Below are 14605 nucleotides of genomic sequence, written 5' to 3' on the forward strand. Positions count from 1 at the left end.
ACACACACATATATATATAAACACACATACATATATACACACACACATATACACACACATATACACACACACATATATACACACACACACATATACACACACATATATATACACACACACACATACACACACACACACACACATATATATATACACACACACATACACACACACACATACACACACACACACACAGAGACCCATATAACTTCCCACCACACACACAGACCATCATATTAGCTATAGAATATCTCTATAATAGATAAGGTTGTAATTTAGACGAGACTGCAAAATACAAAGTCATCAATGCTACCCACAAAAGGATGCCATCTGAGCAACGGAAAAAAAACAAGTCACACGATATCAGCAAGGTCAGAGAACCACTTACTACAATGACATCCCGAGGATGAGCCCTTTCAAGCAGAAGAAGCAGCGGCAGCGTGAGAGCACTGGTGTAGGAGAGCAACGAGGCTCAATGGCACAAGTGGTTTCAAGTGTAGAAATTACTAAGCACCGACGTCAGTCGGGGGAATGAAATGAAGCAGAAATAACAAGTGCTGGGGAGACAGGCTAGAGGCTGTGTGGACAGCTTAGAACACCTGGGCTAGAGTATATAAATATGCATCTGCATCTCTCCTTGGACATCCTCTCTACTCAGATATAGCCCACCCATCAGGCACCATCACCCAGCATCACGTGGAAATTCAGATTGTTGATGTGTATTCATGGCACACACCCACATGTAACTAACTCTACATGCATGTATGTGCTTGCAGGTGCATGTGTAGGGTGTTTGTATGTATGTATGTGTGTGTGTGTGTGTGTGTGTGTGTGTGTGTGCATATGAAATCCAGAGGCTGTCACAGTTGCTCTCTAGCCTATCTTTCTTAATTTTAAAATTCTACCTCATTTTGTGTACGGCAACTTGTTTACACCTCAATGTTAGGATAGTGTGTCTGGTGTAGTCTTTCTCGGAGGCAATGGTGGGGAGGGTTGTCCTTTCTTGTCCATCCCACCGAGCACTGTGCAGGAAGAATTAGATGTGACTCATCACTCAGTGTTCTAGTTGCACTGACCTACTTAGAAAATGAGAAATTTACAAAAACCATTTTAGGGGAGATGGTTATATAACCTGAAAATGTTTCCCTCTTTCTGCACCTCTGTGGCCATTAATTATAAGGGTTATCATCTGTCTGTATTGCTGACAGTTTTGGATATGTCCACAACAAAATATGGTAATGTACAACCCACATTTCCCTCTTCCATTTCCAGGCATAATCCCAACATACTTCCTCTGCCCCCAGCTTCATGTCTTTTAAAACCAAACCAAGCAACCAACCAACCAACCAAAGAAACAAACAACCTCACCAAATTCAATATCTGCAAACTAAGACCTCCAGGTAGGGGCCAGAGAGGTGGCTGAGTGTTTAGCAGCACTTTCTACTCTTGCAAAAGACCTAAATTAGGGTCCCAGCAAAATGGTCAACTAACCACTGCCTACATTTCTGATCCCCCTTTATGGCCCTTTAGAACATTCATACATGCATCTCCACATGTATCGACAGCATGCACCTACATAAAATGAAAAGAGATCTCCCGGTAATTCTTACTCACATTACATTTGAGAAGCAAATGCACCCTTGAGTCAAATTGAGTTTAAGGCTGGAAGTATCTTTAACAAGTTCTTCATTTCTTTGTGCCTTACTTCCCCAACATATATAATCATTCTAATAGAATTTTAGACTTCCTAGATTTTGGTTAAGACTGATCCAGGTAGAGTAATGAATGCCTGGAATGAAGACCCCGGGGAGGCAGAAGCAGGGAGCTCTGAAGGCTTGCTACACAGCCAGCCCAGCCAGGCAGAGGAAGCCTGAACTACAGCCTGAGACCCTATCTTTGAAACCATTGACAATCCGAGGGGATGACTCAGTGGTTGGAGTGCTTGTATTACAAATATGAGCGCCAGAGTGCAGATAGCCAGGAGCTACATTAAAAAGAGGTCAAGTGACCCACTGGAAAGTTGACTCAGCACTTAAGAGCACTTAACTGCTCTTGCCGGGACTTGAGTTCAGTTCCCAGCACCCACAGTAGGCAGATCCCTGTTGCTTATAACCTCTGGTTTGGGGGATCCAAAGCTCTCTTCTCACCTTAGGGAGCAACTGCACATTAAGAGTTACATGTCCGTGTGCGTGCACACGTGTGTGCGTGCACACACACAGGGAGATTAAAAAATCAAATCTTTTATATTTTAGTATGCCCCCCCCCCACCTGTAGCATTTGGGAAGAGAAGAAAGGGAATCCCCAGGATGAGTTGGCTAGCCAGGCTAATGAAGACAGTGAACTCGAGGCTCAGTGAGAGACCCTGCCTCAAATATGGTGTAGACCAAGGAAGACACCCAACATCAACCTCAGGCCTCCACGTGGACTTGCACATGCACATGTGAAAATGTGTGTCGGTACGCATACAAACATATACATATATGCAAATTATAAATAAATAATACATAAAATGAATCCATTTTATGAATTCTGCTTCTGCCTTCCTACCCAGCAATTGTAACATCTTGCTCCTAGGGGCTGAATATGTAGCTCAGTTAATAGACTGGTTGTCTAACATGCATGAGGCCATAAGTTATAAGTTATATGATATGTCCTTCACCACCAATATGTCTCGGTGTGTATACATTTTATATACATACATACATACATAGCTACATACATATGTGTGTGTGCATGCAAGTGCATGCACATGTATACATTTTATGTATATGTGTATGTGTATGCTTTTGATGTATAAATGCTGCCACCTGTTTCTGCCCCTCATCTTGTCATAAGAGCAAACCAAGTTCTCATGTCATTTACCATAACCTTCACTGAGCAGTTTCACACATCTGAAAGACACAAGAAGCCCCTCCCAACAAATGCACATTTTTATTTCCTTCATGAATGAAGGATCCTTGTCTCCATCTTTATCCATTTTAAGTCGGTGCAGTCAACCAGTTGGGAAGATAATTAATGTCTCTGAAGAATAAATTGTGTGGCACAGATTCAGATAAATGATTCAAACCGGAGGCAAGATTATGAAGACGTAGTAAGGATCCTAACAAGGGGAGGAAATCTGCTCTTGATGTTCTTAATGAGATAAAGATAAAATATTTGCCAGACCAATGGCCAGACCATGAAGAAAACTACACGGGAACCAGGAACTGCATTTGGAAAGACCATCTGCTACAATTTATAATCATCTATTGTGCTTTGAAACCCTTCCATCCTGGCGTGCGCCAGGCTTCTGTGGTCTCCTGTCATCAAGAACGAGATGATTTCTTTTGATTCTGTAGCAATGATGTGCTACTTGGATTAGAAAAGGGGAACTTTGGGGGGGGGCATTTATTTGGCTCATTCTTCTATTTGCCAATCATTAATCCAAGACATGAGGATAACTACTGCTCTAACACGTAAGAATTGGAAATATAGAGGGCTGGGGATGGGGTGACTCAGGAAGTAAAGTGCTTGCAAGCAAGGGTGAGAATGAGTTCAGATTTCTGGCACCCCCACAAAAGGCCAGATGTGCCTGCAATCCTGATACAGGAGGATTCCAGGGACTCACTAGTGTAGCCAGTTAATAAACTCAAGCTTCGGTGAGAGACCATTTCAAAAACAAGTAAAGAATAACTGAAAAAGACACCTGAGGTCAATTTCTGGCCTCCATGTGCATGGCTGCCCACGTAACCCACTTTCACGAACATGTACACACACACACACACACACACACACACGCACGCACACACACACACACACACACACACACACACCAGAAACACATATATGAAAAAAAAGTATAAGGAACTGGAAAAATGAGTAATTAAGTACATTTTAGGAACTGTCATTTGTGTGACGGGCTTGGGTTCCTGTTCCACAGGAGGTATGGGAGTACATGACATTCTATTTCCCTCGGATTAGCACTAACTCAGAGCCACTAATGACTAATCCCAGATGGATGGCACATTAAACCTGGTAAGGTTTTTAGTGGAAGGCTTAAAGGACAATTCTTCTTCCTTGTGTTATTTTTAGGAAGTTAGCTGAAGTCTATATGAAAATCCATAGCAAAAACTCATGAACTAAGTACTTCTCACACAATATTAAGTACTTTCTCACATCTAAACCTCACCAATTATGGAAAATCTACACTTCAGTCAAACAACAACAACAACAATAATAATAATAAAAAGCAGAACTAAAACTAGTTTTTTGGGTTTTTTTGTTTTTTTTTTTAATATTTATTTATTATATGTAAGTACATTGTTGCTGTCTTCAGACACTCCAGAAGAGGGCGCCAGATTTCATTACAGATGGTTGTGAGCCACCATGTGGTTGCTGGGATTTGAACTCAGGACCTTTGGAAGAGCAGTCAGTGCTCTTAACCACTGAGCCATCTCTCCAGCCCTTTTGTTTTTTTTTAAGTGGAGGAAAAGGGGAAATTTTCAGCGGGTACATTTATAGCAATAAACACAGCTTGGTCTAACAATGCTTTCTGTAAAAATGCTTTCTGTCCTGGTGAGCTTCAGCTATCAGCTAGACACAGCCTAGAGCTACCTGAGAAGGGAGTCCCAGTGAGGGTTTACCCAGATCAAATTCGTCTGTGGGCATGTGCATGTGGTTGATTGCCTTATTGCTAATTCGTGTAAGCTAGCTCAGCCCACTGTGGGCATTCAGAAACCAACAAGTTGAGCTGGGAAGAGGGTTCATGTGGTAAAGGACCTGCCTCTCCAGCACTGAGATCTGAGTTCAAATCCTCAGGATCCACCTAATTAGTTGACTACAGGGGTGATTCCTTGAGAAGCGAGGCAGAGAGAGGTAGATCACTGGAAGCTCTCTGTCTAGCTAACCTGGTTTACTTGGCAGAATTCCAGGCAAGTGACTCTGTCTCAAACAAAAGGTGGAAGACTCCAGGGGGTTAACAGCCAAGGCTGTGCTCTGACCTCCACAAATGTACTGTATATGCACATACTGATACCCCCATGTATATACTCTCATTACCCCATCTCACCCCACACACACACACATTGACAAGTTGATATTTTATCTAGTCTTTCATTATCTCTAAGAACAGCAACTGGAAGAGTTGAATAGTGTCCTTGCTTAATTTTTATTTGTGTGTGTGTGTGTGTGTGTGTGTATATATATATATATATATGTGTGTGTGTGTGTATTTGTATTATGTATTGATATATATGTATGTACATATATATAATTATAAGCATACATATTCATGTGTGTGCACATCACATGTGTGTGTGCATGTGGAGATCAGCCATCATCTCTCAGGACCCGTTCATACATTCTTTGGACTCAGGCTATCTCACTGGCCTGGAACTCATCTATTATGCTACAGTGGCTGGCAAGGAGCTACAGGAATACCCTTGTCCCTTCCTTTCTGCAGCTGAAGCTATAAGCTCAGGACACCAAGCACAGTTCTTTTTTTTTTTTTTTTTTTAAGGGATGAATTCTAGCGATCAAACTCAGACTCACATGCGTATAGGGCAGAGGTCTAACCAACTGAGTCATCTCCCCAGTATCATATTTGCCTCATTAAGTTTGTAAATTTTATTATTATGGGTCACACAGTGCACGTCTATTCTGGTTTTTATGGAAGCGTGTAATGCACTTTGAGTATACCAACTGTGTGTTCCACAATCATTCTCCTCCGACCTGTTATCCTCTTTGTTCTCCTAGGCAATTTCATTTCTACTTTCATGTCCTTTGTATATACACAGTGTATGTATCTATAAAAAACAATATAGGAACCATAGCTGACTGACACTAAACATGGTACATGTGTTTCTTGACTCGGTTTTCTGACTTGACCCACTTAGCAAGATGCAGTCTCTGATTGTGTGAAACTTCAGTTACATCTTCCTCTCAAAGAGCTTGAGATAGCCACAAGGGCTAAAGGTTTGCTTTTCGCAGACAGGAAAGAATATAATTCCAGGATCAATCAATCAACCCACCTCGGGTAGAGTTATAGTAGCAAAATTATGAAACAATTCTTTCAGGCCTTTGCTTTACAGGTACTATTGTGATGAACCCATCACTAAAGTTGCCCAGTGAGATGCGATCACTTGAAATTCTGCCCTGCAACCCAGTGATGTGCCCTGAGCCAGGCATGAAAGGATCACTCCCAAGCGTCTCCCCAGCTCAGGCTCTTTGAGTGGAGTTCTTCATTCTGTGAAGTGGAGCTCTGTCCACGGCCCTAAACTTTCCACAGTGCAGTTTCAAAGCCATGTCCCTTGTCTCTTGTATTTTCTGAGACCTGTTTGTGGGGCTATGCAAGCTGTGGGAGCGCAGCTCATTGAAGCAGTGTCAGAGTGACCTGCGGGTCACAGCAGAAGATGCAATCATCTCTAAAGGGCTGTGGGAGGGGGTGGGGGTGCAGGGCTGAGTGAAGCCCTTTTCCCTCTAAATTTCTCCGTAGAGCAGAGACGTAAATGCTGTTTCTTCACACCACTCACCTTCTCCTTGACTTCAGAAACAGAGGCTAGAGAAATGGTAGCAGGGAAGGTGGATTTGTCACGGAGCCTGATGTCCTACCTGAGTTCTATCTGAGACCTCCAAATGCATCCCATGGCATGCATTCAGTATATACACTCACATACACATGCACATATGTTCACATACATCATATACATTAAAAAAATTAAGACTAGGATATACAAGGGTCTTTCCCCCTTCTTTCTTAAAATCTCTTATGTATTTCCTTCCCTGAAAAGAATCTATTGGATAAGAAGGAAAAGTTGTATCAAGTACTTTGTGGTTTTCAATAAAATAATTCCTAACGTTTGGAAAATTGCTGAAAGAAGAAATGCTATTCTTCCGCACAAGAGACATCATTGGGGGTGAGGGAAATGGCTCAGCTCCTAATGTGGTTTGCTGTGCAAAGATGAGTTTGATCTCCACCTTAAAAAGCTAGGCAACTGTGGCACATGTCAGGAATCCCAACACTTGGGAGGTGGAGACAGGAGGAGGATCCTGGAAGCTAATTGAGCAGCCAGCTTAGCTAAATGAGCAAGCTCCAAGTTCAGTGAGAGACTGTATTCCAAAAGAACAAGATTAGGAATAATAGACAAAGACGTCCAACATAGACCTCTGACCTACACAGACACAGAGAGAGACACTGACACAGATACAGACACGGGAAGACTGAGTGGCCAGATAACAATATTGGCTTGTTTAGAAAAATCCAGAAGATGGATTTCCATTACAAGTTAAATCTTCATTACTGTTGCTAAGATTTTTATCTTGACAAGAAGTAAACTGATGGAGGGAAGGGTTTATTTGGATATAATTTCAGGTTATAGTTCCAGAAATGTCACTGCAAGAACACAAGCAGCAGGTCGCAGCACATTCAACATATCCGCAGTGAAGAGCCAAGAGAGAATAAATACATGAATCCCTGTTGGCTTGCTCTCAACTTGACTTCTCTATTCCGATAATGTTCAGGACCACCTGCCTGAGGAATGGTGCCACCAACAGTGGATATCATGGACCAACTTTATCTAGATAGTTCCCCATTAAGACTCGCTTCCTAGTTGATTTTTAGGTTGTGTTACTAAAAATATCCAGTACATTCTTTCCAAAGATGCCTCCTACCCTGGAAATATTTAGTTAGCACACTGATTTAGTTTAGAAGAATTAAGCCCTGGCTACTTCTAATGCAAATACAAGATGCCTATATATATACATATATATATACATATATATATACATATATATATATATATATGTATATATATGTGTGTGTGTATATATATCAAGATACATATATATATAATATATATGTGTGTGTGTATATATATAAAGATACACATATATATCAAGATACATTTATTCTAAGCTGGATACTGAGGAAGAAGACATATATTTGGCTTCTTTATTGGTCTCCCTATTCACTTACTTTCTTCAAAAGAAAAATGCCTGTTTTATAAGAATCAAACATTTATTCCTTTCCATACTTGGAGGTACAGAGGGGAAGCATTCTGAAATATATATATATATATATATATATATATAGTGTTTGTTGGCAAGATCTGTGTTATGTTTCAATCATTTAATATTAAAATGGCCTGATTTCCCTTCAAGGAAGGTCACCGAAGCACATATCTGAATCCCAGCAAAGACATGAAGGGATTTCTCTCTACTCCAAGTATGGAGACTTCATGGCTACCTTTCCCAGTCAGCGTGGCAGAGCAAGGGAGACAGGAGACATATTAGGTATGCTTAGCATGTACTGAAGAACAGTCAGCTAGCATGCCTCTGAGGCACACTCTGGCACACAAGCACTCTGAAAGATGCAATTTCTCCATTTCCGAAACTCAACAATTTTTTTTTTTTTCTGCCGCACAGCGTCAGCGGAATGAACACCGGTATTTTATGCATCTCTTCCCGGAGTACTGTGCACTTATTTGGGAGGTGTCTATAAAATCACATCAATTCACAAAAGACCAAGTTCAAATCAGATGTTGCATGTGTGCATACACACAAGCTATGGTTCTTTTCGTCCTCTTGTTAGTTAGTTGTGGATTAGAGATTTGTAGTCCAAGTCACAACCCTCCCCGAGGCCGGGAATGTGGTTAATGAATGCGTGGTAAGAATCCAGCAAACAAGCAGGCCTTACTACTTTGCCTTCTTCTCTGAGTAGCAGCACAAACTGCCTTCTCTGGGGAGCTTGGCCTTCCTCATGGGAACCCTCTTCCATCTCATATTTGTAATTATTACCTCTCAGCATTTACCCAAATGTGACAGTATGACATCAAAGCAAACACTTCAAACATAATAGTGTCCCTATTTCAGGTAAAATCTTAGCTGTAGACTCTAACTAGCTCATGGCACACATATGAAATTAAGACTCCAATAGCCTAAGCCAGGGTTCATAGCACCCAGAGTCCCTGCACTAGATCTCAGTTTCTTCCCATTCTGGCGGAGTTAGCAAACTTCCCCCAAAGTGTCAAGTAGTATAATAAATATATGAGTCTCTGTGGGGTACATACAATCTGTCACTGCTTAAAATTAAGCTGTACAATCTTTTAGAATATAAGAACCCTTTTAAACTCTCCAGTCTTAGAAAAAAAAAAAAAAAACAAGAAGCAGAAGCTGATAGATCAATGGGAGAATGCTTGCTTAGCACACACACACTGGGGACCTATTTCTTGACAACAAGAAAGGGTTGGGGTAGGGATCGTAAGAGGGGGGAAGGAAAAGAAAGGAAGAAAAGGAGAAAGAGAAAGAAAGGAAGGAAGAGTGATAAAGGTGGGAGGAATGGCAGAGAGAAGAAAGGAAGAGGGGAAAGAAAAAAGAAAGGGAAAAGAAAAGAACTAGGAAAAATAAAGTAGAAAACAAAGGTTTCTCCTTTGGGCTATATCTGGCATATTCTCATGATGATGCTGGAAAACACCCAAGCAGTTAAGTGAAGCATGCTGTGTTTGTTAAGCTGCCTCAACTGCAGACTCAGATTGAGACATGTAGAAATGGCAGTTTTCTTTGAAACAAGGATATTCATCTATCCTCCACTCCCTCAAGCAAGGACAGGCACCAGAATTTACCCATTGTTCTCTTACGTGAGACAGGTTCATGACTAGTTTGCTTTTTTCCCTGACAGCATAGCCTGTGGGCTTAGATTTTCAAAACCTACCTTAATAAGGGTTCTCCAATGCTTTGATCCCTCTTCCAGCCCATCAACCAAAGGCAGGTAGAAAAGATGGTAAATAGGGCAAGGAGATGTGGACCTGTTTAGAAATAGTTCTTTGGGGGTGATTCTAATATCCATTGCCAGGATACCAGTTCAGTAGTGTCAGGATATCAACAGTCCAGTTCAAAAGTGTCAGCAGCAGCAGCAGCAGCAGGATCCAGCAGAAACTGCCAGGCCTCCACCAAATCTGCCCAAGTCGGTGGGATCAAGGAGGACCAGCTGCAATGGCATGAGCTCTCTCCTGTGCCTCTCTCAATGAAGTGAAAAAGACTTGAGACGATGAAGCATTGCAAGAATAGCTATGTTAGCACCCGTCACTGTCTGTTGAGTCCCACTTATACTCTCTCCAAACCTCACATGTCCTCCCGTGGGTCTTGCCTCAGCAAAACATCACGTGAGTCTGCCTCAGCAAAAACACTACCACATGTGCCTGTATCACCTAACACAACCAAAAAACTTGCCCCTCGGAAGCCTTTCATGATTGTTGTTGATCTATGTGGGTGTCTCCTCTGAGCCCAGGTTAGTGAGATCTTTAGGACCTGTGCTGGTTGACTTTTGAGGACTTGACATAGCATTATCTGGGAAGAGAAAACTTGGCTTCCACCAGATTGGCCTGTGAGCTCACTTTCTTGACTACTGATTGACAGGGGAGGGCCCAGCACACTATGGGTGGTGCCATTCCTAGGCAGGTAGTCCCTGGTTGTATACAAAAGTAGGATGAGCAACCCATGGAAAGCAAACCAGGAGGCAGCATTCCTTCATGGTTTCTGCTTCTGTTCCTGCCTCCAGATTCCTGTCTTGAATTCCTGCCATTGGCTTCTTTGGCTGATAGACCCTGATTGGGATGAATACACAAAATAAACCCTTTCCATCCCATATTGCTTTTGGCCATGGTGTTTCATCATAGCAATCAAAAGCAAACTGCCCCAGACCTTTAGAATCCTGCAAATCACAAGATTTCCAACAAATATCTCCACTTTGGATGCCAAGCTGAATGCTGATTTTAATCTCTGATGGCAAATTTCCTTTGGATTTTAGACTCTGAGATTTCCTTCATTTTTTTTTTTTTTGCAGACTCAGATTCTTTTTAAAAATACTTTCATGGGATGTCTCAGCCAGTCATGCACTGGCTGTGGAAGCCTAAGGACCTAAGATTGATCCCAGCACCCACATAAGAAGCCAGGACTGCTGGCTTGGACTTGGAAAGTGCTGGGGAGGAGTAGGTGGATCTCTGAGACTTGCAGGGTAGCCTGCCTAACCAGCAATCTCTTAGCTCTAGGTCCTAAAGAGGAGGAAAAGTTCTCAGAAAAGTAATATATCCTGAAATAGGACCTGAGGTTGTTCCATATGTGTACACCCACAGAGACACACAGACACACAGACACACACACACACACAAGCTTTCACATGATACTTCCAACTGTTTATCACAAGAGAGTTATAAAGTCTGCTATATCTCAGGAAACAGGAAACAGATACTGCCCCCTCCCTCCACACACACACATACACACCTGGCTTTTGAGAAGGGTTTATCTGTGCAATAGCTCTAGCTGTCCTGGAACTCACTCTCTAGATAAGGCTGGCCTCCACAGAAATCTGCCTGCCTCTGCCTCTTAAGTGCTGGGATTAAAGGTGTGTACCACCACTTCCCCAGATAGCCTCTTAAAAAGATTGTGGTTTGTGTGTGTGTGTGTGTGTGTGTGTGTGTGTGTGTGTGTGTGTGTATGTGTGTGTGCATGTGTATGTGCATGTGTGTGCGTGCATGTGTATGTGCGTACATACGTATGTATTCATGTATGTATGTGCCACCTTTTGTTACATGGTTATCCACTGAGATCAGAGTGGGGTATCACATCCCTTGGAGCAAAGGATATTTGTAAACCACTCAATGTGGGTGTTGGCATCCAAACTCTTGGCTGTGATAGAGCAGAAAGCAAGCTTAATTGCTAAGCTATCTGGACAGTCCTCAGATACATTGTTATCACTGCTGACTGTGGGATATATTTTCCATTCTACCTCAAATTTAAGTGCAAACAGGTCAGACAGCTTGTGTAGGGCACACATTCTATTACTCTATTGAAGACCACTGTTTTTTGAACGTCTGTATTCTGCACGTGGGTTGTCCACATGTGTGTAAGTACACATGTTCATGTATGTATGTGGAGACCAGAAATCAACCTCTGGTGTCATTCTTTGGATGCTATCCACTTGTGTGTGAGGGCTTCTTTGCTTTTTTTTTATACTTTGTGCTTTGAGGCCAGGTCTCTCATTGGCTTGAGATTTAGGCTAGGCTGTGGATTCACTGATTTCCACCTCTCTGGAGTTACAAGAGCAGGCACCCACATCTGTCTTTTCATGTGGATTCTAAAATAGAATTCAAGTCCTCACGCTTGCAAGACAACCACTTTACTGACTGTCTCCTTAGCTCAAATCCACATATCTGGGAAGCTCACTCTTTTTGGTAGGGATAATACTACACACAAATACAAGCCATAAAGACTCCGAGGGCTTCCCAAAACAAATTTACAAGATGGGATTTCAGTGTGGTACCTTGGAACCTTTATCCTGGATGAGACAGCGAAGCCACATGCTATCTGGCATTTGCTGCTCATCTGTCCCCAGGTTGGTGAAGTCAACGCTTCAAGCCTCAACTAGATCAATTGTTCAATAGTGACAAAATGCCTCAGCCATCTCACCTGGCAGATAATTTCCATGGACGGAATGAGAATCCACCCAGGGAGGAGTCATCTCAGGTACACGGATATTTTAGATACTTCTCGAATGCATGGTACAAAAGAATGAAAGTTGACTTTTTTTTTTTTAAATTGTCTTATCTATTTTATGTTTTGTCCTTTGAGAAAAAATGCTGTTCAGGCTCTTGATTTGTTTTGATAGTGAAGCTATGCATAAAATAATGTGCAAAAGTGGTGTTTCATAAACAAATCACAGTAGAGTAGCTCCAGGTTCACCCAGTGTGAGGCACGTTGAATTATCCAAATGGCACATGTATTCCCTGTAGAGCTAAACCAAGCAGAGGAAGAACATTTTAACCATGGCCCCTGTGTGAGTGTTTGTATGTGTGTATTTAACATTCATTCCACAAACATTTATTATAGACACTTGTTCTGTGGAGAGTACTATGCAAGTGCTGGAGCTTGAGAGAAAGAAAACAAAAATGGAGGACAGGGTCTGCTTTCCTGGACTCCTTTTCCTACTTGCTAATAGAAAGAACTCTGCAGACAAGTCCTAGGGATGTTAGGCACATCCTGGATGTGTGGGTTTGCTCATCTATATATACTTCTGGGTTCATCCAAGCAGGTTCCTACCTTGTTAACATACTTACATGGTGGTCTGAAAAGCCACTCTTAACCACCTGTTCCAGTTTCACATCTGTTGCTGTAACCTTGACTGAATGGCAACTTTGGAGGAGAAAAATGTTTGTTTGTGCTTCTAATTGCAGGTCACCGTCCATCATTGAGGGGAATTAGATTAAAAACTCAAGGTAAGAACCAGACAGAAGACTTGCTTGCTATTTCACACAGCAGCCCTAGGAACTCACTTCATCAGGTAACTTGATTCACCAAGAAGAGCATCAGGAACCCTGGGTGATTCTGCTTGCTGGCTTGCTCACAGGCTTATGCTTAACTACCTTTCTCACAAACCTAAAAAACACTTAGCAAGGGAATGGTATCACCCACAGTGGGATGTGTCCTCCTATATCCACTAACATTCAAGATGTATTGTTATTTGGATAGAAATATTCAAAGTGATCTAGACAATTCCTCAATTGATATACTCTACTCACACGACTCTACATTGTGGCAAGCTGTCAGCTAAAGCTAACCAGTGTACAATCAATTAGGAAACACCAATGGGTTGATCAGGAGAAGTCATGAGATTGTTTTTAAAAAGAGAAGAATAAGCCATAGGGATCTGCCTGCCTCTACCTCTCCCAACTTGTAGCCTACCCATTGAAGTGTTTCATATATACTTGGACGCACCAAGTTGCTGCCCAGTTTTGGATGATTCTACAAAGCCTCACTAGAAAGGAGATAATTCCAAATAATGGGGCAGCCAAGGAGAATATACAAAAGGTCAGGGGCTGGGGAGATGTTAAGTGGGTAAGAGCACCTTGCTCCAGCAACATGGAAACCCAAGTTCAAATCTCCATGACTCATGTTAAAAGCAAGTAGTGGCCACATCCAAGCATATAACCCCAGTTCTGCATGGCGAAGAGACAGGAGGCTCACTGGGGTTTGCTGGATGGCAGATTAGCTCCAGGTTCAGTAAGAGACCCCATCCAAAGAAGATCTATTATAGCATGATAGAGGACATTCAATGTCCCCCTCATAGACTTCTTATATATGAATGCAGGGATGTGTCTTTAAATAGATGTGAAAGACATACCACATACAAACACATGCCAAAATGAATTCATTAGTAAAAATGAAGATAAGTCAAGTCTCCAAAGGAACAAAGGTACTCAATGTTTGTGGGGAATTGCAGGCTGGTATCCAGTTGAGCTGAGGTCTGAACCCCAGTGGTCATAATTCACCCTCATGACAAGGTAGGCGTTCTGCCCCTGCCTAAGTTACCACCTCCAACAGCCCCCACAAGAGAAGCATGGTCAGTAGTCACCTAAGCAATGGCCCAAGCTTCTGACCTTCAGGTTAAACTCCTCCCCAGTTACCTAGCAACAGTGAAGACCATAAAAAGGGTTGTTCAGCCCTACCATGCTCTCTTACTCTCACCCTCTTACTCTCACTCCTTTGTCCTCTCACTTCTCTCTCTCCTCTCTCCTCTTCCCTTTCTCTTTGCCGTCTCTCCTCTCTTTGTCTTTGTCTTCTCTCTCTCTCTCTCTCT

This window comes from Mus pahari, chromosome 23 (assembly GCF_900095145.1).
Source record: "Mus pahari chromosome 23, PAHARI_EIJ_v1.1, whole genome shotgun sequence".
Lineage (NCBI taxonomy): Eukaryota > Metazoa > Chordata > Mammalia > Rodentia > Muridae > Mus > Mus pahari.